Genomic DNA, 25,358 nt, shown 5'->3' with positions numbered 1-25,358 from the left:
GTGTCTATGAAAAATAAACAAGCCAATTTATACAACTGAAAATGTCTCCGTGGAAGCGATTTTTGTATAACCATTGTCTTTGTACTATCCCTAAAACTGTGAAGGAGTCCTCATTAAAGTACTGGCATGATTCTGATAGATAAATAAATAAATAAAAGTAAGGATACTATCCAAGAATGTATTTATTTATTACCTGCAAGATAGTAATCTTTTCTTAGGTTTATCAACATCAGCTAGAGGACCCAAGCCTGTTTAGAGAGAGAGAGAGAAAAAAAGAAGTAAATTGTATTATTAAAGACATAATATTCCATATTCTAAATCACTGCAGCAAACATCTGACAAATGCATCAGTATTAGTGAACTGTTTCTCTACTATGCATCTGGATTTCATTTGTGACTTAAATGTACTTTATTTCATAAACTCAGACCCTTTTTAATTATCAGCAAAATCACTCAGAAGAAAGCCTGGCTTCAAAGACCTGGACCACAAACATTTGTTCTTATATATCCATCCACAGAGTGAGATGATATTCCCATACTGCTGACATAACACTGCCATCCATAGGAGAAGTATCACCACCATAAACATATAAATTTTACCAACACCCTAACTCAAAGCCCCCTGTCATAGCAGCAACAGTATTAGATTCATTAAGTGTTCATGATGTTTGTTGTTTTTGTTGTTTATTCGTTTAGTCGCTTCCGACTCTTCGTGACTTCATGGACCAGCCCACGCCAGAGCTTCCTGTCGGTCGTCAAAAAAAAAAAAAAATTGAAAGAAGGAAGAAATGTAAAAATAAAATTAGACCAGATCTTTCAGTATGTGACCAGTGGTTCAAAGTCAGTCTAAGATATTATTTGTAGACTGAATGTAGAAAGTTCCACACCCTGTATTCAGAGACAAGGGAGATGACTGTTTTCCCCCACCCCCATTTGAAATGACAAAGGTCTTCCACGTCCAATCTAATGTGCTTTAGAAAATAACACATTTAGCCACCAAGGGTACAATGTGCCTGCAACTGAACATGGTTTTCTATAATCTGAAGAGGTACTGTTCGAAGTAAAGGTTCACCACCCATAAACTACTGGTAATATTATACAACTTGACATATTTACCTTCATATGTAGCCAAACATCCCAAATTATTTTCTAGCTTTACTGTTAACTTTCTTTTATTTCTGCCCTAAGCCAGGCCAATGTACTCACGTACCTTGGCCAAGGCAAGAAAGATTGGATACCATGTCCAAAGGAAGACTTACTGTCATTCCTTTATTCTGAACCAGAAAAAAGAGGAATACTACCAGTTTTCATGAGAAGAACTCCAAGTTCTGATTTCACAGGCAAGGTTCTATTTAATTTTGTAACGTGATTTTTTGTCCTGGTTTTCATTTTTAAAAAATTGATATTTCATTTTTTTTAAAAACTCGTTATTTCTAGATATTCCCCTTGTTTCAGCATAGTGGACTGACTCGATATCCCCAAGCCAGTTCAGCGACACATACATACGCACACAAAATCAACCAAGCTTATATTTTGTAGGAGACAAACTAATGTGGGAGAGGGCAGAAGAATAATCCATATTTCACTGAATGCTAATATTACCCTTCTGTAATACTGAAAAAGACTAGTACACAGCTGTCCCAACAATAGCTGTGTTATAATGACATTTCCCATGGCACAAAATATAATTCCCTTGCCACAGAAATACTATTTGAGGGATAATGTTTAGATTCTGCACAACAAATTAACGATAACTATTCATTCATTGAACTCAAAAAAGAAGTATCTGGAAAGGCTGAAGATCAATTGCTAAGAATGACTGAGAAAGAGGTCGTGGGAAGCTGGTTTGCACAGAATGCATAAAGCCATATCTAGTTACATTTAGAACAGCTCCAAATGCTCATAACATGGATAAGGTATTGCCAAGAAAATTCCACTCATTTTATTTTTCTCATGTAGTTAACTGAATAGCATCCCAATTAGCCAACTCAGTATGTTTCCATGGAGGATTGTAAACTGAATGCATATTACAAACCCTTCTTTTAGAAAGGTAAAGAGCAAAAGTTCAGGAAGACCAGACTGCAAAAATTTGAGAACCAGATTTTTATTTTGGTATGTAACTGGCAGATGTCCAACACTAAACTTAGACGGAAAGGAGCCAGAACAGTGCCAAAGAAAGTGCCTGAAGGCACACTGGTGTCACCAATTTGCCTATCTCTGGATTAAAATGCAGAAAGCAGAAGTATGGAACTGCTGGGAAGTTCTTCTGCACAAGCTACACTAAAATGAACAGGAGCTGTGCAAGGGAACAATGCTCCTTAATTTCACAGAACATTGTGAAAGAAAGACTTGATAGATTATTCTGAAACCCTGCTAGGCCTGCTCTCCAAGACAATAAACAAAATCCACTGCCTAATGCAGTCCTCTCTCCTTCACTCATGTAAGGACTACCTCTATCCTTTCTATACATGAAAAAAGGCAGCAAAGTATATCAGTGAGGCCTTTCCAGATGTTGTTGAATTACAAGTTCCTGAACAGCAGGAAAGTGGTGAGATATATTGTAGTTCAGAAATATCTGGAAGACCACAGGTTCTCTATCTTTATCATAGATCATTACTTGTACCTTACAGTCCATAAAATTTGAAAGGAACCAAAAAAACCCACACTCAAATATCTGAAATTTAAATGTCCGTATTAAAGACTTATGGTCAAACGAGTTGTATTGGTTAAAGTGATGGACAAAGCTAAATTCTAATCCCTATTTAGCCATGAAACCCACAGGATATGTGTGAGAGAGAGAGAGAGAGATTTATATAGTATGTATAGGATAGACAATCTCTATCATTCCATTTTGTCCTACTTCATAATATGGTTGTTTGAAATATAGAAGAGGGATGGGAAGCATCACATATGACAAGCACCATAGGAGAAATGGTTGGATGACGAAAACTAATAAAGAGAAAGAAAATGATTGAAGCAAAAGTACTTATCCGTTCCCCTACAGGATGCTAATAAAATATGCCAACAGACACTTTAAACATGTAAAGAAAAATACAAGGACAAAAAGTCCCAGCCTCTTACTTTCTCCATTTTCTAATTACAGGACATTCACATTCCTTAAACACAAGAATAAGTAATAAACACCAACAAAAAGAATGTTCCATAAAAAGAAAGGCCTTTTATGGAACATCTGGCTCAGAAAAGCACCTTGGCCTATCCCTGTTTTATCAACTAGGCTATTAGCATAAAGGTCTGTGTGTCAGAGCTTAGGAGGAACAAAGATCTACCGTAGGACCACTTCAAGACCCAGAGTGTTCCTACTATGACAGAAAAAGTAGAACAGTATCAAGTTAGGACATTAACTCATTTCTCTGATATTCCCCAATATTAACCAAGCAAATAGATGTGAGTATGGATAATTCAAATCCTGAATTATCAAGAATACTTAATTTATCGGGCCCTAAAAAGCCAATGAAGAACAAAACATCAATCACAAAAGTGCCATTTCGGGATCAGGGTTCTGATGTAAACATATGTTCTCTATGCCTCCCAAACGCTCCACAAATATTCAAGGCTAAGGAACTACCTTCAAGTTTTCCCACAGCTCAGAACTCTAGAAAGCAAATACCAACATGCTTTGCTACATATTCCGCATAAGACATTCTCTGGGTAGTATGTTCAGTTAATTATGCTCTAACAATATCCAGAGTGATTACTGTCAATGGACTACCTAAGAAGATTGTAATCTTCAGCTGATACAAAATGCCACTCAAGTACTGGTAAGTGCTAGTCAGTCAGATCATATGATATCTATTCTGTACCACTTCACTAGCTGGCACTGTGTTTTGGACCCAATGTAAAGAGCTTGTCCTGCCTACTACTCATGTAAAGGCCTAAGTTGATTATTTGAAAACTATCTGCATCCATAATAACTTGGCCTAGGCCTGAGATCAGAATCAGAAGCCTTATCTAGACGCTGACCTGACAGTGTAATTAGGTTGGCAGGCACAATTCACAAGTTCTCATTAGTACCCCTCCAGCTGGCATCTGCCAGCTTATTACAGACCTTGAAGTAGTCCTAAAGACTTGCCAAATCACTTATAAAGTTAAGATTTAGTAAAATTTATTTATGTATTCATTCATTCAATTTGTATGATTATTCATGACTCTCAGTGGCTTACAGTATTTAAAAATAAGATAAAAAACACGTAACAAAATTATAAATAACATATATAGCAGCCAAGAAAAACCAACCAACACAGCTCCAGCCACACACACAATATTTAGATAGATATTGTGTTGACTGCATTTATTTGATTTTTATTGTTACTTTTATTATAGTTATATGATTTAAAATTTTGCTCTACAATCCTTTGAGAGAATTTGAAAGCAGCTTATCAATCCTTGTACTAAGTTATAGGTGATATTGGGACAGTATTTGAGAAATAATTCAAGTCATGGCAATATCATATAAATAATAATAATAATAATAAGCAAACTCATATTATTGACCCCTCTGAGAGACAACTCCACAAGGCTCTCTTCTGCCCCCAATTGGCAGCTATTTGATCTCAGACAGAGATGAGATGGCACCGCCTCAATCAAATGCCTCAGCTGAAAGGGCCCCTTTGTTGTCCTCCTTAAATTAATGCCTGAGCTCGATTTGTTTCTTATGCCATTTTATCTTCTGTGTCATGTATTTATGGACTGTAAGCCAATCTGTTCCTGCTTTTTGATGAGACATACATAACAGGACCGGTGTGCTCAAGATTAAAGTCAACATGCTTAACATAAATAGCTAAATATAAAAATAAGACTACAATATATAAGAAAACCCACTCATCCAAAAATGTTACCATCAGGACTGTTACAGGCAGCAGCACTGATGTTATTACACATGACAGACAAAACAACCCATCTCTTTTTCCAATAAAAAATGAGAGCATCTTCCTAAGTCATATAGTTAGAAATCTTCCTTCCCATTATCAAGAGACAGGACACAGAAATCTGCTAAACATAAGGCCTGGAATAAATCCCAGAGTGATGCAGCTCAAGGTACATCTGCTTATATTACTCAACCTTAGAACATCAGTAACAGCTTAAATCATGAATACAGCATTTGTCATTTTACCTTGCCAATTCAATTCATATAGCACATGTTTTTATACACTAAGGGCAACTAATGGAAACGCTGAGAAATCCCTGAGCAAAGAAAGAGGGTGAAAAATGCAGCTATATTAGCTTGCAGCTTAAAGAAAATAAGAATGGGAGCTGTATGCTTCCTATTATATAAAATGGCTTCAGAAATGCCTCCCATACCACTTCCTGACTGCATCATTATGTAGGGAAGTCTGGAAGCCTTTGAAGACTCCACACTGCATCTTTACCACGGCTTGAAACTCTTGTTTTCTGACCACCCACAGAGAAAAGAACATGAATCTTTCATTTTAAATGCACACTCCCACCCCCAACATGCAAATGTTTTAAACAGAACAGAGGGCGAATATTCATATGTAATCATTAGGTAATGCTTTTCCTGAGGAAACAACTTTGGCCCAAACTAAACAGTGTTACATTTTGACTTAATAAGGTTTGAGGGGAATCCAGAAGTATTTGTTGAGTAGGAAGGGCTGCAAAAGTATTCAGGGTTCCATGCATTTCACAGATTTGCTTGTGCAAGAGAATTTAGCATCTAGGGGAATCACAGCTTTCATTTTAAAAGGTAGGCTTCATATTGCAAGTTACAGCTGAGGCTCTCTCTGAAAATATTTCAAAAAGAGGGGTTGTTGAGGTTGCACTGTTCCCCTCCCCTTTTCCCATCCCTTCAATATTATGCTGGATACAACTTTGCTGAATTTCTGTCTGAAACCTGGAGAATCAGGTTTTTGATAAAGAAATAGTTTAAAAAGTACTTGATTTTACATTTACCCAGAAGCAAATTCCACTGAATTCACAAGATTTATCACTGAGTGGACACAGTGAGATTGAACTGTGAATTATAGACCATAAATCAATAGTAAAGCACATGTCTGACATGGAGAAAACTCCTGCTTCAATCCCTTTCATCTTCAAAAAGGGTAGAAAAAGCCTGTCCAGCCATTGACAATTATGTATAGAACAGACAATAAAAAGTAAAATGACTCAATAGCCTTATTCAGTGGAAGCAGTTTGCTATGCTCCTTTTTTGCAACACAGCTTTAATGATGCAAATGCTTTACCCATTAAAGCTATGCTTGAGCTCAATTAAAAAGCTGCAAAGAACCCATGTATTAAAATATAGCTCCAGTCAAATTCTTGAAACTCAGAGTTCTAAATCTGAACTTACAGTGAAGGCCAGAGTTCAGTGATCTCCTTTTTTAATCCAAGCTGCAAGAAAATGTAATGGATTTAACAGACAACTGAATCACACAGTCAGATTATAACTGGGAATATAGCCAGTTTATTTCCTCCCACATTTAGTTCCCTAATTTGTGAGAACAATTCACACAGAATTGGCCTAACGCACTCCATGGAGTCCTTCCCTTGAAAATCTTTGGCAAGGAAAAGCTGAGCATTAAAACTAAAATGTATATTCCTTTTCTTCATCACCCTGGGCACCACTGTTGTCATCTTTACAGCAATTATGAACTGTTGAGTAAAGAATACCTCAGTAGTAGCTATGAAAAAAGGGCAGCCTTTGCCTTGGACACTGTCCATTTCAACCAAGCTATGAAAAGTTGAATTTCTTTCAGTAACTTAAAAAGCAAGCAGAAAATGGAAAGTTGAAATGCATGAATGTGGGAAAGTTTGAATAGAGACAATAGACACTGATAATCAAACTTTTCAAAAGTCTGTTTTAAATCCAAGATTTTTGTAGCCATGTTTTCTTTCTAGGAATAAAGTATAATGAATCTGCCTTACTGCAAATCCAAATTCATGTTCTTAGGAAGCAAATGACAAATGAATGCCTAAGCACTGAAACTGAAGCACTTGCAACTGAAGTTGCAAAAAAGTAGAAGTCAGATCTCAAAAGTCACTTACAGGGTCTGGTCTCCTTCTAGCTCCCCTGTAGAGTTTCAAATCATCCCCTAAAAGCAATGTAGCTGCTTAAAAGGATTAAAGGATTCAAGCCCAACTGAAGAGAATTTTGTGAAGACTTCAGTAGGAAGCAGACTACACATAGACTGGGAATGGAACAAAACGTCATTTGGCCAAATTCCCTGACAACCCATAAAGCGCATTTATCTCCCAGCTCCCTGGACTAGAAAGTGAAAAAAGAGGGAGAAAAAAACATTATTGCTCTGGAAATTACTCCCACTAACACATATAAAGCAGACTGGCCCTGTATACTAATGAAACCACTGTGCCATTCCATATTTCATGCATTCACTTTACAGCCTAAACCTTAAGAGTCACAGCAACATACTGTACATGTTGATTTTATATACAAACCTCTAATCACAGCAAAAATAGGACTAAACAGAAAATGTATAGCAATCACTAAACTGGATGTTGGACAAGGTCAGTGGCTCAACAAGTGATTTATAAACATCGGCTATTGAAAACAAGTGAGATCCCAAAACAGCAAGGTGAAGTTCATTAAAATATTAATCTTGATATGCTGCTATAGCAATTCTGAGCCCTCTGTCCTAACATTCGGCCCACTTACAGCAGAATCTGGAACTTGGCAGAGTGAAAAATGAATATAGCTCAAGGGCAATAAATACAGAAGTAGCTTTAATATAAAAGGAACAGTACGAGTGACTAGAAAAAGATATACATATACAACACACAGACTCAGAGAAATGGTGAGCTAGGTTATCTTGAGGAAAGGATTGTTACCTTGTCGCAGTGCTGGAGCTTGAGCACCTCAATGATGCCATGAGCTAAACCGTGAAGGGCCACCCAAGACGGGAAGGTCATGACAGAGGGGTCAGACTAAATGCGATCCCTGGGGAAGGTAATGGCAACCCACCCCAGTATTCTTGCCATGAAAACTCAATGGATCTGTACAACCAGAGATATGTCGGTATACCATCAGAAGATGGTCAAAATGCTACTGGGGAGGAACAGAGGATGAGTTCAACTAGCCCCAGACGTGATGACACAGCTAGCTCAAAGCCGAAAGGACGGCTAGTGGCCGACAGTGCTGGCGGTGAACGGCGAATCCTATGTTCTAGGGATCAACACACCATTGGAACCTGGAATGTAAGATCTATGAGCCAGGGCAAATTGGATGTGGTTATTGGTGAGATGTCAAGATTAAAGATAGACATTTTGGGCATCAGTGAACTGAAATGGACTGGAATGGGCCACTTCACATCAAACGACCACCAGATCTACTACTGTGGACAAGAGGACCACAGAAGAAATGGAATAGCCTTCATAATTAATAGTAAAGTGGCTAAAGCAGTGCTTGGATACAATCCAAAAAACGACAGAATGATCTCAATTCGAATTCAGGGCAAGCCATCTAACATCACAGTGATCCAAATATACTGCCCAACCATAGATGCTGAAGAAGCTGAAGTAGAGCAGTTCTATGAGGATCTGCAGCACCTACAGGACAACACGCCTAAAAGAGATGTTATTTTCATCACAGGAGACTGGAATGCTAAGGTGGGCAGTCAAATGACTCCTGGAATTACAGGTAAGCATGGCCTGGGAGAACAAAACGAAGCAGGACACAGGCTGATAGAATTTTGCCAAGACAACTCACTCTGCATAACAAACACTCTCTTCCAACCACCTAAGAGACGGCTTTATACATGGACTTCACCAGATGGACAACACCGAAATCAGATTGACTACATCCTTTGCAGCCAAAGGTGGCGGACATCCGTACAGTCAGTAAAAACAAGACCTGGAGCTGACTGTAGTTCAGATCACGAACTTCTTGCACAATTTAGGATCAGACTAAAGAGATTAGGGAAGACCCACAGATCAGCTAGATATGAGCTCACTAATATTCCTAAGGAATATGCAGTGGAGGTGAAGAATAGATTTAAGGGACTGGACTTAGTAGATGGGGTCCCGGAAGAACTCTGGACAGAAGTTCGCAACATTGTTCAGGAGGTGGAAACAAAATACATCCCAAAGAAAGAGAAAACCAAGAAGGCAAAATGGCTGTCTGCTGAGACACTAGAAGTAGCCCAAGAAAGAAGGAAAGGAAAAGGCAACAGTGATAGGGGGAGATATGCCCAATTAAATGCAAAATTTCAGAGGTTAGCCAGAAGAGATAAGGAATTATTTTTAAACAAGCAATGCGTGGAAGTGGAAGAAAATAGAATAGGAAGGACAAGAGACCTCTTCCAGAAAATTAGAAACATTGGAGGTAAATTCCAGGCAAAAATGGGTATGATCAAAAACAAAGATGGCAAGGACCTAACAGAAGAAGAAGAGATCAAGAAAAGGTGGCAAGAATATACAGAAGACCTGTATAGGAAGGATAACAATATCGGGGATAGCTTTGACGGAGTGGTCAGTGAGCTAGAGCCAGACATCCTGAAGAGTGAGGTTGAATGGGCCTTAAGAAGCATTGCTAATAACAAGGCAGCAGGAGACAACGGCATCCCAGCTGAACTGTTCAAAATCTTGCAAGATGATGCTGTCAAGGTAATGCATGCTATATGCCCGCAAATGTGGAGAACACAAGAATGGCCATCAGACTGGAAAAAATCAACTTATATCCCCATACCAAAAAAGGGAAACCACAAAGAATGTTCAAACTATCGAACAGTGGCACTCATTTCACATGCCAGTAAGGTAATGCTCAAGACCCTGCAAGGTAGACTTCAGCAATTCATGGAGCGAGAATTGCCAGAGGTACAAGCTGGGTTTAGAAAAGGCAGAGGAACTAGGGACCAAATTGCCAATATCCGCTAGATAATGGAAAAAGCCAGGGAGTTTCAGAAAAACATCTATTTCTGTTTTATTGACTATTCTAAAGCCTCTGACCATGTGGACCATAACAAATTGTGGCAAATTCTTAGCGGTATGGGGATACCAAGTCATCTTGTCTGCCTCCTGCAGAATCTGTATAACGACCAAGTAGCAACAGTAAGAACAGACCATGGAACAACAGGCTGGTTTAAGATTGGGAAAGGAGTATGGCAGGGCTGTATACTCTCACCCTACCTATTCAACTTGTACGCAGAAGACATCATGCAACATGCTGGGCTTGAGGAATCCAAGGCTGGAGTTAAAATCGCTGGAAGAAACATTAACAATCTCAGATATGCAGATGATACCACTTTGATGGCTGAAAGCGAAGAGGAACTGAGGAGCCTTGTGATGAAGGTGAAAGAAGAAAGTGCAAAAGCTGGCTTGCAGTTAAACCTCAAAAAAACCAAGATTATGGCAATCAGCTTGATTGATAACTGGCAAGTAGAGGGAGAAAATGTAGAAGCAGTGAAAGACTTTGTATTTCTAGGTGCGAAGTTTACTGCAGATGCTGACTGCAGTCAGGAAATCAGAAGACGCTTAATCCTTAGGAGAAGAACAATGACAAATCTCGATAAAATATTTAAGAGCAGAGACATCACACTGACAACAAAGGTCCGCATAGTTAAAGCAATGGTGTTCCCCGTAGTAACATATGCTGTGAGAGCTGGACCATAAGGAAGGCTGAGAGAAGGAAGATCGATGCTTCTGAACTGTGGTGTTGGAGGAAAATTCTGAGTGCGCCTTGGACTGCAAGAAGATCAAACCAGTCCATCCTCCAGGAAATAAAGCCAGACTGCTCACTTGAGGGAGTGATACTAAAGGCAAAACTGAAATACTTTGGCCACATCATGAGAAGACAGGACACCCTGGAGAAGATGCTGATGTTAGGGAGAGTGGAGGGCAAAAGGAAGAGGGGCCGACCAAGGGCAAGGTGGATGGATGATATTCTAGAGGTGACGGACTCGTCCCTGGGGGAGCTGGGGGTGTTGACGACCAACAGGAAGCTCTGGTGTGGGCTGGTCCATGAAGTCACGAAGAGTCGGAAGCGACTAAACGAATAAACAACAGGTTATCTGCTCTGACATCAAAAACCAGGTAGACATTTAAAAAACTTTAATAATGAAATATGTTATTAAGCATACTTTGAAAACAAATATGAAAATTTGTTTGGAAAGATCTGCTGTAACTGCCTTCCTTCTGTACGTTAACAAATAATGAGGTCAAAACCCTTGACCTCTACAGATATTTGAGATACAAATCTAATAATAAATAAATAAATACTAATTTATTTCACAGTATTTAAGCTCCAATAAAACTATTGGAGTTGTGTATATAATAATATAACATATTTTTTAAAGTTAGCTCTCTTTTTCAGTCAATATTTTTAGTTGTTAATTTTACCATGCCAAAACAACAACCCTGAAGATGATTTATGTACCAACGGTATTCCTGAGTCACAGAAGAAACCTCATCTTGTTCAAATCCTACTTACTTTAAAATTTTGCCATGGTATGTCTCCCAGTACTTGGCCCTTTCTGTTCATGTTATATTTTGCATCATCCCAAATTATTAGTGTCTAGTGATACAGAGTAGTTTGTGGAAATTTGTTTTAGAAAATAAGAAGAGCAACCCCAGAATGCATTATCGTGCCTACATTTCTCCACTATGAAATTTACAAATGATGGTGCTGCTCATTCTCTTGCCAATCTTCCTTTTTTGTAGTTTCTAAAGAAAGCAATACAGGACAGAAGTTCTAATTTCACTGTCAGAGAATAAATAAAAAAATTGCAACAATGTTCTCCTCCCTAAATGTATAGCAGCCACTACCAGACATTAGCAACTAAGTTTTTTTTTCTTCTGAGAAATGGCTGCATTAAAATTTACCGACAGAGAGACTCCTTTTTCTTCAGCTAATAACAAATGTTATTCTTACCAAGCTGATACGCAGCCAAACAACTCATTAAAATAGGAGCCCAACTTCAGAACCAGAAGTTACCCATAAGCCTCCTAGCAATTCAGGGCAAACAAAGACGCTGTTCCTTTGAATCAGAATGTTTTTAAAGAACTGTTTCTTTAAACAATTAAGTAGGTTTCTATAGTTCAAGCCATTAGGGAACGCCTTCATAAGGAATTATGTAAGCTTCAACACACACTCCAAAACTAGCAGACTATGATAATAAGATGTCAGGGTTCCAGTACAATTGTAGGACATGTCAAAGAACTTAAAAAGGAAAGTAACAGAACAAAATTATCAAAGTGTTGTCTTATTTCTGAATCTTCCCACCTTTCATGTGGGTGCTCAGAATTCATTAAAGCTGAGAATCGAATTAGTTGATATGCTGCTAATTTTTTTCCTAGCTTAATTTTTACAGCAAACTTAGCTTGGTTAAAAAACAAGCATTGGCGAGGATTTTATAACCTAACAGTATCTACTGCAGCCTTTCCCTCCTTCACATTATTCTATACAAATTTTGTATATACCCACTCCTCGTTTAGAGACCGAGTTCCATTCCAACAACCAGGCCATTAAATTGAATGGTCACTAAGCGAACATGTGACAAAGGGAGAGAAAGAGACTGTAAAGACCACTAGTTGTTGCCATCTCATTCAGATAAAGTTCTCTTGTACAGCTACCTCAGCATTACTCTCACTCCAGAGTGCATTGTCATCAGGTGCATGAAATTTGGTCATAAGTGTGTGCATTGGATGGAAAATGAATTTTTTATTACCGTCGTATTTGTGAATGGTCACTAACTGAGGCAGTCACTAAATAGGAGTGGGTGCATATGGGTTGGGGTTAGGGTTCACAGAATTACTAATCCTTTCTGTGATAGTGGTACTGTCATACTGTCTTGGGAATGCATGTTCACAAAAGCACATCACATTTGACCTAGTAGCTTTGTGGTTATATTTACAGGCAGCTTCCCCACGTATAAGTAGATGTGTGAGACTACTCAGCCACAAAGGCCAGGAAAATCACTGCCAGAAAGAGCAGCTGTCACTAGGTCAGATTGGACTCCTTCTGGACCAGGATAAGAGTTTTCTGCAGTGGCCATAGAACAGCCTGCATTAAACTGATATGCCTCCATCTATGTCTACATTGTGCTCTAATTATTGTGTACTATTGGTTGCCATATCGTTTTAGAGGTCAAATGGGGCAAGGGCCAAGGTCTAATTAATATAAAGAACTGAAAAACCATGGGACAAAACCATATTTTAATGATGATAAATTTATATTCAAGAAAGAAGGGCTTGTCTCTATCTTTAGAATTTTATTTTTAATGTAAGAACATGCTTTACCCCACTTATTAAACAGAAAAAAAGAATTTAGTTCAGGGAAAGCTATTAAACACCCAAATGTGCAAAGAATATATATAACTACTGACAGAAAAGGAGTTAAAAATCAACAGTAAAAAGATTAGACCAAAAAGTGTGAAGAAGCAAAATAAGCACATCCTTTTTACACTACATTATAATTAATGTAATTGAGATATCTTAAGTGATTTTTATAAAATCAGGAGGCTCAGAAGGGAGTTGGTTTCTCATGCTGTAAAGACGACGGCAGGAGCATTGTACTTTCAGACCTGCAAGACTCTGTTATTGTCGCTTCACAATAAAGGAGAGTTAGCTTACATGTTTCCTGTCTGGCCTACCTGGGGAGACTAACAATATGTCCCTCCTTCCTTTTCCTATAGGTCTTCTTTTTTAGTGTTTAGAAAGCTCCGTGTGTATCTACCCTAGTGTCATTAGATCTTCCCATATTTCCTTCTAGTAGCAATGCTCTGTAATTGTGCTTTCAAAGTGTCTTGTTTCACAGGATTTCACCCTGGACACCTTTTCTCCTTCAGGATTTCAAGACACCCTTATGAAATCCACTATACACGTCTGTCTCTTCTCTATTCCTCTTCTCCATGATATAGCGAACTGAAGGAACTCATGGCTGCTGTAATGGTTGCCTATTCTAAAACACTATCAGACTCATGAGCAGGAATTCAAAGATATCTGATTTATTAAAGAATAGTATGCAGGATCACAGAGAAAGCTGAGAATGATAAAAGCGTGCCAAATTCAAACTAAAAACCCTCGGTGCAAATGAAATCCCTCCCCCCGTAGAATCTTCTCAAGTTCAGAATCCCAGGTGCTCCTAACAATTTTTGATGGTCTGCAGGAAAAGGCCTTGAACAGATAACATAACTCAAACACATTCCATTGTACTGATTTCACATACAGAGCCTGGTACAAGGTTTCACATGTGAAACGTTACGATGTATAAACTACATTGAAACAGTGAACATGACATACTACCCCCCCCAAATAAAGAATACATTAAGCAGCAGGCTTCAAAGGGTAAGCAAGGTGGTAATGGTGAACTAATCAGGAGCGTTAACATGGTGGGCAGACACCCATTCAGGATGAGGAAAATGTTTCCATTGGACCAGATACTGAAGGGTGCCTCGAAGCTTGCGAGAATCAACGATGTCCTTGACTTCAAAGTGTTGTCGGCCGTCAATCATAATTGGAGCAGGAGGAGGAGGTGGAGGGTGCCAATGCAGTGAGTGGTGCACAGGCTTAAGCAAGCTGCAATGGAAAACAGGGTGCAAGCGTTTCAAATTGTGAGGCAGACCCAATTTAACAGTAACTGGATTGAAAAGACCAACAATAGGGAAAGGACCAATGAATTTGGGAGCAAGTTTTTTAGAGGGTTGAGGTGATTTGATAAATTTAGTAGATAGATAGACCTGATCCCCAACTTTGAAGTCATGTTGTAAAGAGCGATGCTTATCAGCTTGAGACTTGTAAGCAGCCTGGGCATCAGCCAAAGCTTGTTGAATAACTGGCCAGGAATCAGACAGTTTAACAGCCCAGTCAGACGCAGAACATGTTTGGGAAGGGGGCTGTGGCAGTTCAGGGATGGGAACAAAGTCGTGACCAGAAACCACGCGAAAAGGGGTTTGTCCAGTACTTTGATGCACAGAATTGTTGTGAGCAACTTCAGCAAAAGGCAATAAGTCCACCCAATCGTCCTGATGGTAGTTAATGTATGCTCTTAGAAACTGTTCAAGAGTGGAGTTTAAAATCTCAGTAGAACCATCAGTCTGAGGATGGGACAATGTGGATAGTGCTTGTTTGGTGCCAATCAATTCTAAAAATGATTTCCAAAACTGGGAAGTAAACTGTGTCCCACGGTCAGAGACCAAACGGGAGAGGGGCTACCGGGGAGGCAGTAGATATGGAGGAGAAACAGGTGCGCCAATAGTGGGGCGGACGGGATGGATGCACATGGAATGAAATGCGCTTGCTTGGAGAAAAAATCTTTTACAACCCAAATGACAGTTTTCTTCTGACTGGGAGGAAGATCCACAATAAAATCCATAGAAATCTCGTCCCAGGGACGGGTATGACTGGCCACTGGCTGTAAAAGCCCCTGTGGTTTCCCTCCTTTATGTTTTGACATGGCACAAACAGGACAGGAAGCCACATAGTCTTTTACATCGCATCTCAAGGTTGGCCACCCAAATTGGCAGCGAACCAAATGCAAGATTTTGACAAAACCAGTGTCCAGCAAGTTTATCATCACGGGAGGGCTGCAAAACAGCAGCCCTCAACGTTTCAGCTGGGTTTTGTGAAATTCACATTTGGAAAGTTTGGCATAGAGTTTGGCCTCTCTAAGTTTGCGTAACACCTGTTTGAGGCGGCGTTCGTGTTCCTCCTCAGTTTCAGTGTAAATGAGATCATCTAAGTAAACCAGAACCCTTTAAACAAATGATCATGTAAAACTTCATTAATCAACTGCATGAAGACTCCGGGTGCCCCTGCTAACCCAAAAGGGAGGACTTTGTATTGAAACGATCCTAGTGGGCAATTGAAAGCAGTTTTCCACTCATCCCCAGCTCTTATGTGAATGCGGAAATAGGCTTTGTGAAGATAGAGCTTGGAGAAAATCTTGCCCTTTGACAAATGAGCTAACATGTCCTTCATGAGAAGGAGAGTGTACTTGTTGACAACAGAGATGGAATTTAACCCTCGATAGTCCATACACAGTCAAAGCGTGCCATCTTTCTTTAACCGGAATAACACAGGGGCCCCAACTGGGGAATTAGCAGGTTCAATAAATCCCCGACAGATTTTTGTCAATGAAGTCCCGTAATGCCTCAAGCTCCTTCTGAGTCATTGGATAGATTTTTGGCTTGGGCAATTGAGCATTGGGGACCAACTCTATTGCACAGTCAGTTTTCCGGTGGGGGGGGGGGTAACTGATCTGCTTCCATCTCCCCAAATACGTCTGCAAATTCTTGGTATTGAGAAGGCAAGCCTTCTAATTGGGGTAAGTCAGGGTGCGGTGTGGCGATCGCTGCCCTTCCAACCCCTGCATGTGCAATCTTCTCCGCTGTAGGAGCTTGGTAAAATCCATCTGTAAAAGTCACAGTTCTGTGCTCCCAGTTTATATATGGGCTTCGATAGGTCAACCATGGGATCCCCAGGATTACCAAGGGATTGCCAACAGGTGCTACAACTAATTTCAAAGTCTCACAGTGGCTGCCCATTTGCATTGCCACAGTTCCAGTGAAATTGGTTGCCACCCCCCCCCCCCCGCGCCGTTGAACCATCCAACTGTGTGAAGATCAAAGGATGCTGGAGGGGGAAACTAGGCAGTTCCAAAGCAGCAATCAGATCAGGGTGAATTAAACACCTGGAACACTCAGAGTCAACTAAAGCCCATACCTCTGTAGTTTTTGTGTGGGAACCCAATTTCACCTTTACTGCTAAAGTGGGACAGTCAGCACTCACCATAGCATCTTCGCGCCCGTCCTCATCCACCTGCCCAGTGGCGCCCTTCATGGCAGGTGGATGGCGTTTCCCGCTGGCTCCTTGTAGTCGTCTTCAGCCTCCCCCGAGAAGTATAGTACTTCTTCAGCATTGGCTGTCCCTTTGGCCACTGTCATCCGCCGCAAGGGGAGGCGATTTGGTCAGCGGCTTCCCAGCTCAATCTCCAGCCTTGGATTTTGGACAATCAGCTGCCCGATGGCCCTCTTTTCTGCATCGAAGACACTGACCTCTTGCATAGCGCTGCTCCCTCTCCTCATCCCAGGCTCTATAGCTTGGCCAGGCAGTAGTCGCAGCACTTCAGGGTCCCCTTATGGTGGCGGGAGGTTTTGCAGATTTTCTGGTTTGCATAAAGGTATGTTGAGTGTGCTCAGCCTTTCTGGCCAGGCAGATCCAGTCCTGCAATGACTCTGGGTCGTCTCTACACAACACCCTCCATAGGACGTCCCGGTTGAGTCCCTTTTAAACCATTCTATTAGGGTTGACTGAGACCAGTCAGGGATTTTCCCAGCTAGAGCCTTAAACTCTAGGGTGTAATCAGCTACGGACATTTGGCCCTGGGTAAGATCCTTCAGCGCCTTCTTAGCTCTTGCCTTGGCCAGAGGATCTTCAAAATGCAGCTTTAACGCCCACATGAAATCATTGAAATAATCAAGTGCAGGGGAGTCAGCATCACTTAATTGAACATACCAGTCAGCTGCTCGGCCCTTCAACTTGGTGGCAATGGCAGTTATCTTAGCCTCTTCGGAAGGGAAGCAAGCTCCAAACTGCCTCATATAACTTTTAGCGTTAGTTAAAAAGGAAGATAACCTTGTTGGATCCCCATCAAATTTGACAGAAAAGTCTCTCACCCCCACTCCGGTTGGAGTGGAATCAGCAGCCACTTGAGTGGTTGGGCCCCAGGTTACAATAGCTTTCCCTCTTCGGCATGGGGACACTGGTGGTCGAGCCCTGCGGGGTGGAGATTCATCCTCCGGCAGTCTGGATGGGAGGATGGGGGGTAGTTGCGGGAATTGGGATCTCCTCCACGCCTCCCCTGCCTCTCCAGTGACAGAGACAGGTTTCTTAGCATGTACTCTATCGATTCTATTTTGGCTTCCATCACTCTTAGTCTCTCAGGGGTTTGAGAGTCCTCTCTCCCTTGCGTGCTCGGCTTTCTCTCTGTTGACACCATAGTGGATTCTTTGTCTGGGGTTAGTGGGAACCGATATTTCTACGATGCCCCCGATGTCCCTGGCTGGGGTTCCCCTACTTCATCCAAGGTGATCAACTGTGAGAGCGATTCGCTGGGTGCCGGTTGCTCTGGCTTTTCCCCATCGTCAGATTCCTCCACATCAGTATTGGAACTCAATTCGTCCCGGGAGTCTGAAGGTTCTGGGGTGAGGTTCAGTTCTCCGCTCTTGACCGTCGGCTCGGGCATCAAGCTAGCCGTCTCCTCAAGTCCCCCGGTTGTGAGCTTGGACTCAGCCATCATTAACTATTTTCCCTCGCAAGAAACTGATCTTGGTAGAGGCTAACGGTACAACTTTGGGGATTCTCAGCTTTATGTAATGGTTGCCTATTCTAAAACACTATCAGACTCATGAGCAGGAATTCAAAGATATCTGATTTATTAAAGAACAGTATGCAGGATCACAGAGAAAGCTGAGAATGATAAAAGCGCGCCAAATGCAAACTCGGTGCAAATGAAATCCCTCCCCCCCGTAGAATCTTCCCAAGTTCACAATCCCAGGTGCTCCTAACAGTTTCTGATGGTCTGCGGGAAAAGTCCTTGAACAGAGAACATAACCCAAACACATTCCATTGTAATGAACACAGATACAGAGCTTGGTACAAGGTTTCACAGCAGCTCCCTCCCAAACAGAAACGCGCGTCAGCGCCATGGCATGTGAAATGTTACAATGTATAAACTACATTGAAACAGTGAACATGACAGCTGCTTTCTCCCAAGGTTCCTTCTTCAACCAGTTCATCCCTGCTGTTAAGGATTAGGTCCAGGATTGTACTCCCTTTTATCTTCTGACAAATGAAGCCCTTACAAAGAGAAGACAATTGCTGGGTCTCTGACTCTTGGCCAAGTTTCCAACAGATATCAGGAAAGTTGAAATCTCCGTTTATCAGTATTGTGTGCCTCTTAGAGTGAATGGGTACTAGAGGCTTTTTTTAAAGGGGGAACAATTGTCCTGGGCCTCATTCATGAGGTTAACATATCCAAAGAATGGCTCGGTATTTAAAATGACCAAATAGATCAGTATTTCTCATTCAGAACTGTAAAACAAATCAGTCAATATACAATCCTGAAAGCTATTTCAGTATTTTAGATTTCCCCATTTAATGGACCATTGAGTTTAACACACCAACTATAGTAAATAAAAAGTTACAAAGATGCAAAATTTGCATGAATGAATAAATAAATTCCCCTCCCCACAACTCTTATAAAGGCCATGGATGCACCTCATCTCCACTGCACAAGCATCTAAATGTATGTTCATAAAAATTAAGATGGTTGTGGTATTTCATATGCTAGTGCAGCACCATTATGTTTTTCAACACTTTCTTCAATCCTTATTCAGTCCATGCCAATCTATTATACAGTAAAAATATAGCAGAATATAGTTTTCAGCAGTGTGAAATACTGTATTGTGTTTGAGAAAGTGGTTTACATCAGTGCTGTAAACTTACAATAGTATGATTGGCTATAAACAGTATGATTAAACATTTGAGTTACTGGAATGGGATATAAATTTTGCATCTCTTTACACTCACACCGACACAGTGTGAATGTAACCTTTTTCTAGAATTAAGTTCAACTAATGTCAAAAGAGCTCACTGATCCAGTTTTATACCTCTATGGTATGCTCTTTTCTTTCAAAAATAGACTGAAGCTGTGCTCTCTGCCATCTTACTTTTTATAGCTTCATTTATTTTTTTTATTTTTCAACTGGGTATAGTTGGCATGCTGCAAAACAAAACCCCAGGCAGTAGCATCATCTTTATTTACAAAAATGGCTCGAAACTCCACATAGTCATTCTAAAGCTGGATTTACACACTGTATTAAAACCTTGATTTGTTTAAACAACTATTCTCAGAAATAATACTATTATCTTACTTGACCTCACAATAATTCTATTATTTGAACACTAGAAGAAAAATATAAATGTAAACCATGATTTGAAATGCTCTTTTACTTTTTTATTTTTGGGGGTGGGGGGGAGACAGAGAAAGTTATTTTCTGCTTAATAAATATTTTACCAAAATGTGATATACAAAGATGTGCAGCAGAAGGAAATTCAGTTTGACACCCTCATGTAAGTGAAACCTTATATAAGTGAAACCTAAAAACTGTATTGCAACCAAATAAGGGCATTTGGCAAAACACCTAGATGTTACTAGGAAGCTGCAGTTAACATTTCAGTCAAATATAGTCTCAGCTCTTTGATGATCTTGCTTGGATAAGTCTTTTCCTTCCTGAAGACTTGCCTATCTTAACATTTATTCATTTCTTTAAAAAAAAAAAAAAAAGGGAATTTAAATGTTTAAAATGGAAAAAAGGAGTTTTATCAGATTGCTTATACTTCTAATGCTTTAAGCCATTAAACCAGAGAAACTGGGGAAAGGAGGAGAAAATTTTTAAAAAGCAGACCTTTTGACTTTTTCACTCAGCTCCCGTGGGAGAAGCAGAAGCAGCTCACTGCCTTTGCTGAGTCCGTTTTGGACCCAGCTGCTCTGGCAAATGTTTCCTCCATGAATACGAGTGATAGCACTTTTTTTTCCACTTTTATCCAATCATATTAACATTTTTATTTTTCTCTTCTATTTATTCTTCTGGAAACTCCTTGTTAATCCTATCAATCACTTTCAAAACATTTTTTAAAATTTTCTATCAAAATTGTTCTGCATTTTCCCTTTTAATTTTGTCTGTTCCTTGCTCTCTTTGACTACATTCTTTGCAATTATTGTTTTCAATAATTATCCAATATCATTATCTCATCCTCATTTTTCCTCATTCTCTCATCCACACTCTTTCACCTCAACATTCCACCAAGCATTTTTTCATACTTCCATTAGTGTAACTCCACACATTCCATTCCACACATATCAAGCATTCTGTCCACATCCTTTCCTTACTACCCCCATTTATTCAGTAGTGAGATTAATACATTTACAGGTAGTCTTCACTTAACAACCATTCACTCAGCGACCATTCGAAATTATAACAGCGCTGAAAAAATGGATTTACAACCTGTGCCCGAAATTACAAATGTTGCAGTGCCTCTGCAGTCATGTGATCAAAATTCGGGTGCTTGGCAGCCCACCTGCACTTAGGACTCCAGCCCAGCCCAGCCCAGATGCGCGAAAATCCAGCCCAGCCCAGCCCAGACGCACAAAAATCCAGCCCAGCCCAGCCCAGACGCACGAAAATCCAGCCCAGCCAAGCCCAGCCAACTATCTTGGAGCAGCTTTCCAAAAACTCTGAGAAGATAGCATAAGCTTTGGAAGACAGCGTTCCAAAGGGAGCCACATGGAGGAAACATTTGCCAGAGCAGCTGGGTCCAAAACGGACTCAGCAAAGGCAGTGAGCTGCTTCTGCTTCTCCCACGGGAGCTGAGTGAAAAAGTCAAAAGGTCGTTGCGGGGAAGTGGGAGAGGAGGCAGCTGGCTGAACGAATGTGGGCTGGGTAGGCTGGAGCTTGCTATGGTGGCTGGGCTTGGCTGGGCTGGATCTTTGTGTGGGTTGGCTGGGATGAGCTGGGCTAGGGAGGCTGGAGCTGGCTACAGCCCCAGAACCACGCGGTTTCAGGTCTGCTTGCCACCCCACAAGGCAGGGTGCAGGGCTTCCCAAAGGGCAGAGATTGGGGGGGGGGGGTAGGCAGGGGGGAGTTGAAGGCAGTGTTCGGGGCTGGGAGGGACCAAGCCTAGAATGGCTTGGATTGGAGTGGGTAATCAGATCTCACTTTCTCTTTCTGCAATTGTCCTACTTTCAATCTAGTTTCTTTTAGCTCTTTTTCTTCCATTATCAATCTTCCCCAATATCCACTCTTGACACAACCAGATAGTCTTTCTCACATAACTTTTATCACTCTTGCACTCCGCACGAATTCTCTCAAACTTTCATCATAAAGAATAAAATCAATAATGCTTTCATATTTATATTCATTCCTTTGCTATATTTACATACAAACAGGCTTATGTTCAAAGCAAAAATACCTTTTTCCAAGTAGGTACTCACTGAAGAATCACCATTCTCATTCACTGTCAGATTTCCAAACAGACCAATCCCTTTGGGTATGTTTTTCTGTTTCCTTTGTGCCCATCCATTTGAGTCACTGTAGCAGCATGTTCTGAGTACATAGGGTGAAAAATTGGAGGTCTCAATCTCTTCTTCCAGAAGCCCTCTAGGTATATATACTAGCTCAGCTCTCTGCCTTGGTATAGCAGCTTGGTACTTACTACTTTGGCCACCACCTGCTGTATCTTCCAGGGCAATGCCTTCACCTTAACAGCAGAGTTGAGAGGCATAGGACCCAAATGGCCTATGGGCCTTACTGTCATGTACATAGGGAAAGATGATAAAAATGAAATAAGTTCTCTCAAGCTAGTCCCAGACTTGTAATACTGATGCATGACACTAGGGAAATCAGCCCGCTTCCTTTGGGAATAGATCAATCTGATAAGGTAAAATTAAAAAGCAATTTTTACTTAAAGAGAGAGAGAGAGAGAGAGCATAGCAATTCCTTTTTAAGTAATCACATGCCAAAACAATCAGTGTTGGAGGAATTAAATATATAGGGCTGCTTAAATTAAAGACGAGTATTTCAGGGAAATCTCTCACAGGAAACTACAGAAAAGATAAACTTGGGGCAGATCACAAGATGGGATGGATCTGCTAATAATACAGGAACAGTACTGCATAGAGATGTTAAGATGCATCAAAACTGAGTAACTGAGCTTTCACATAGAAAGATGCAAGACATATATTTTAACCCTTTCATTCATAATGAAAACTACATTGTTATTTTCCTGCATGTATTCATTAATATGTCAGCCCTACTAGACAGACCAGACTAAGAAATCAACTCCACAAGAAGGCTAAAACTACATTTACTGAGATTGGCTATAGCAGAATTTTGCAAGTCTGACTTGCTATACCTCTTTCCCTTTCTTATACCACAGTGAATTAGGGAGGTGTCTGAGCCACTTCCAAATATTATGGAATATATTATGTTGTGGACTTAAATGTTTCACCCCCATCACCCTGGAGACAAATCTTGTATATCTCCATCAAGGTCATCTCCCTTACTGTCTACATCACTCCATTCCAAAGGACCAGACCACCTTCATTTAGAATATATCCTTGCACAAGATATCTAGTTTTCTTTATTTTCATTTGTTAATTTATGCTCTTTTCCATTTATGCCTCTTACATTCCAGTCACAATTTTCCATGTGCCATGGTTCTCATCTGCTTGGGCCAGAGACTTTGACTTCTGTCATCCATCATGTCTTTGCTCAATCAGATATTTACACAAAATGTTTTAGTATGATAGAGAAGGCGTAGACGCTATTGGCCGTGATATTAACATGAGAACTGCTGGCATTTGGAATGGGATATCCCCAGTATGCTGATATGTCCAGTCCTTTCTCTAATTTCCTTCTCAACCCAGAAACCTTCTGAAGAGCATCAATGAGATAACAAACTGCATGCATGTAGGTGAACAAACAGAGGCAATCTAGGTAAAGTACATGTAATTTTGGTTCATTAAAAAAGCTAAATTTAGGTTTACTTTTCTTGAAGGATTAGTGTTGTTTTTTATCATTCTGATTTCTGTCCAGCTTGGAAAAATCATTTATTCATCAACCACATTTAATTTAGATTATGCAGTACTGGGCTGCTCTGTAGAATGCTCCAGGATGACACGCAAACAAAAACTCATATGCCAAAGTTTTGCTAGAAACTTCAGTTTCAGTAGTAAAAGTGATTTGCTTTGTTCTATAGTGACTATCAGTTCAGTTATAGGCCCAATTTAAAGAGCTGCTTGTTAGTTATAGCGTCCTAATGTTCTGCCTTCAATAGCTGCTGGATGTCTGCATAATTGGAAATATGGGACAGTGTCTTTTTTGTTCCAATGACTAAGCATATAATTCACTTTCACAGGAAGCTGAAAGAGTGCCCTCCAATTTGCATTTCAATACATTCTAGGATTTTCCTGTTTCAATATTCTTTTGGGCTGAAGATTTTGCCTTTTAAATTGATCTGATGTATAAGAACTCTGCTATATATCTTATTCTTGTTTTATTTTATTTTATTTTTACTGCATACTGCTTAAAACTGATGTTGGAGAATCTTTATAAATGGAATGGAAAGGTATGAATATTTTAAATAAATTAATAGCAAGATCTACTTATACACAAAGGCATCCAGAAATGTGCATTGCAGTATAATTGTACTTACTTGAACTTAGGAAGAAAAAGAAATTGATCAGAAGTAGGGGCAAACAATTAGTACTGATACAGCATGATAAGTCAAAGTGACAAATGCATAAAGATATTTATTCTTCTGTAAGTTTTCAAGGAACCTTTTAATTATTAATTAAACTATAAGGAAGGCCAACACTGTGCAATTAAATAACAAAATGACAAACCTGTTCCCAACTTGCATCCACAACAGCATTGGCAGCTAAAGCATTCACACACAATAACTGTTTATAGTTTATAGTTCTTGGACTCATTTTAGAATGCCAACGCAGTTTTATTATATGAGTACACAATTCTTGGTTTTCATAGTAGGATATTATAGAAAGAACACATAAAACACTCCCTACTTTCAAAAACGACAACATGTGGTTCATGTAATCCCTGAACAACAGAGAATATTCACAGATTGCTCATAACTTCAGACTGGGTGAAAAAATTACACCATACATTTCACAGATCATGCTGAACCTTTCAGGAAAAGAAAACACCTATTGACTCATGACAAAATGCTGGCAACATGATGAAGCAAGCACATGAAGATCATTGTTACAGTGAAGATTCATTTACTCAAGAGAAAGAGAATTGTGAAAATTAGACACATAACATTTCTGCATTTTTAATGGGCAACTTCAGAATAGGTGTTAAATTTATATCCCAAATACAGCTTGATGTTATAAATATGATGTCACTCACAATATTTTATTTTATTTATTTATTTTTATCCTGCCTTTATTATTTTTATAAATAACTCAAGGTGGCGAACATACCTAATACTCCTTGGGGAATAAACATTTAGTCTGAGGAATAAAATCTAAATTGTTAAAAAGTTACACATTTAGCAGTATATGACAATGCTAAGAATAATCCAAGCACCATAATGTTTAAACATGCTTTTTATTTACATTAGCACAGGGTCTCCAACTTTTTTGAGCCACTTTATTATTACAGAGCTGATTATGGCCAGTTTCACAAAATGTTGCCCTAACAGATACGAACAATTACAAGACACCCAAAATGCAAACAAAGCTCTAGTATATTGTCAATTGCTATTTTAATTTATTGATATTTGCTGAGATCTATGTTGGAAGTACCAATTATTCTTAAAGTTGGTCCTTAGTTTTATAGCTCATTAAC

The 25,358-nt window shown here is 39.8% G+C and overlaps 1 long non-coding RNA gene across 3 annotated transcripts in view; it reads right to left on the bottom strand.

The window, feature by feature from the left end:
* LOC134494059 (uncharacterized) overlaps positions 1–25,358 on the bottom strand; it is a 187,903-nt gene that overhangs the window by 120,492 nt on the left and 42,053 nt on the right. For all 3 annotated transcript variants that reach the window (XR_010067637.1, XR_010067638.1, XR_010067636.1), the window contains exon 3: positions 194–248. This is a non-coding gene — a long non-coding RNA (uncharacterized LOC134494059). The remainder of the gene's footprint in view (positions 1–193; positions 249–25,358) is intronic.

The sequence above is a fragment of the Candoia aspera genome, chromosome 3 (genome assembly GCF_035149785.1).
Source record: "Candoia aspera isolate rCanAsp1 chromosome 3, rCanAsp1.hap2, whole genome shotgun sequence".
Taxonomy (NCBI): Eukaryota; Metazoa; Chordata; class Lepidosauria; order Squamata; family Boidae; genus Candoia; species Candoia aspera.
Note: the sequence above shows the minus strand (reverse complement) of the source record. Positions and strands in the feature narration are given on the sequence as shown.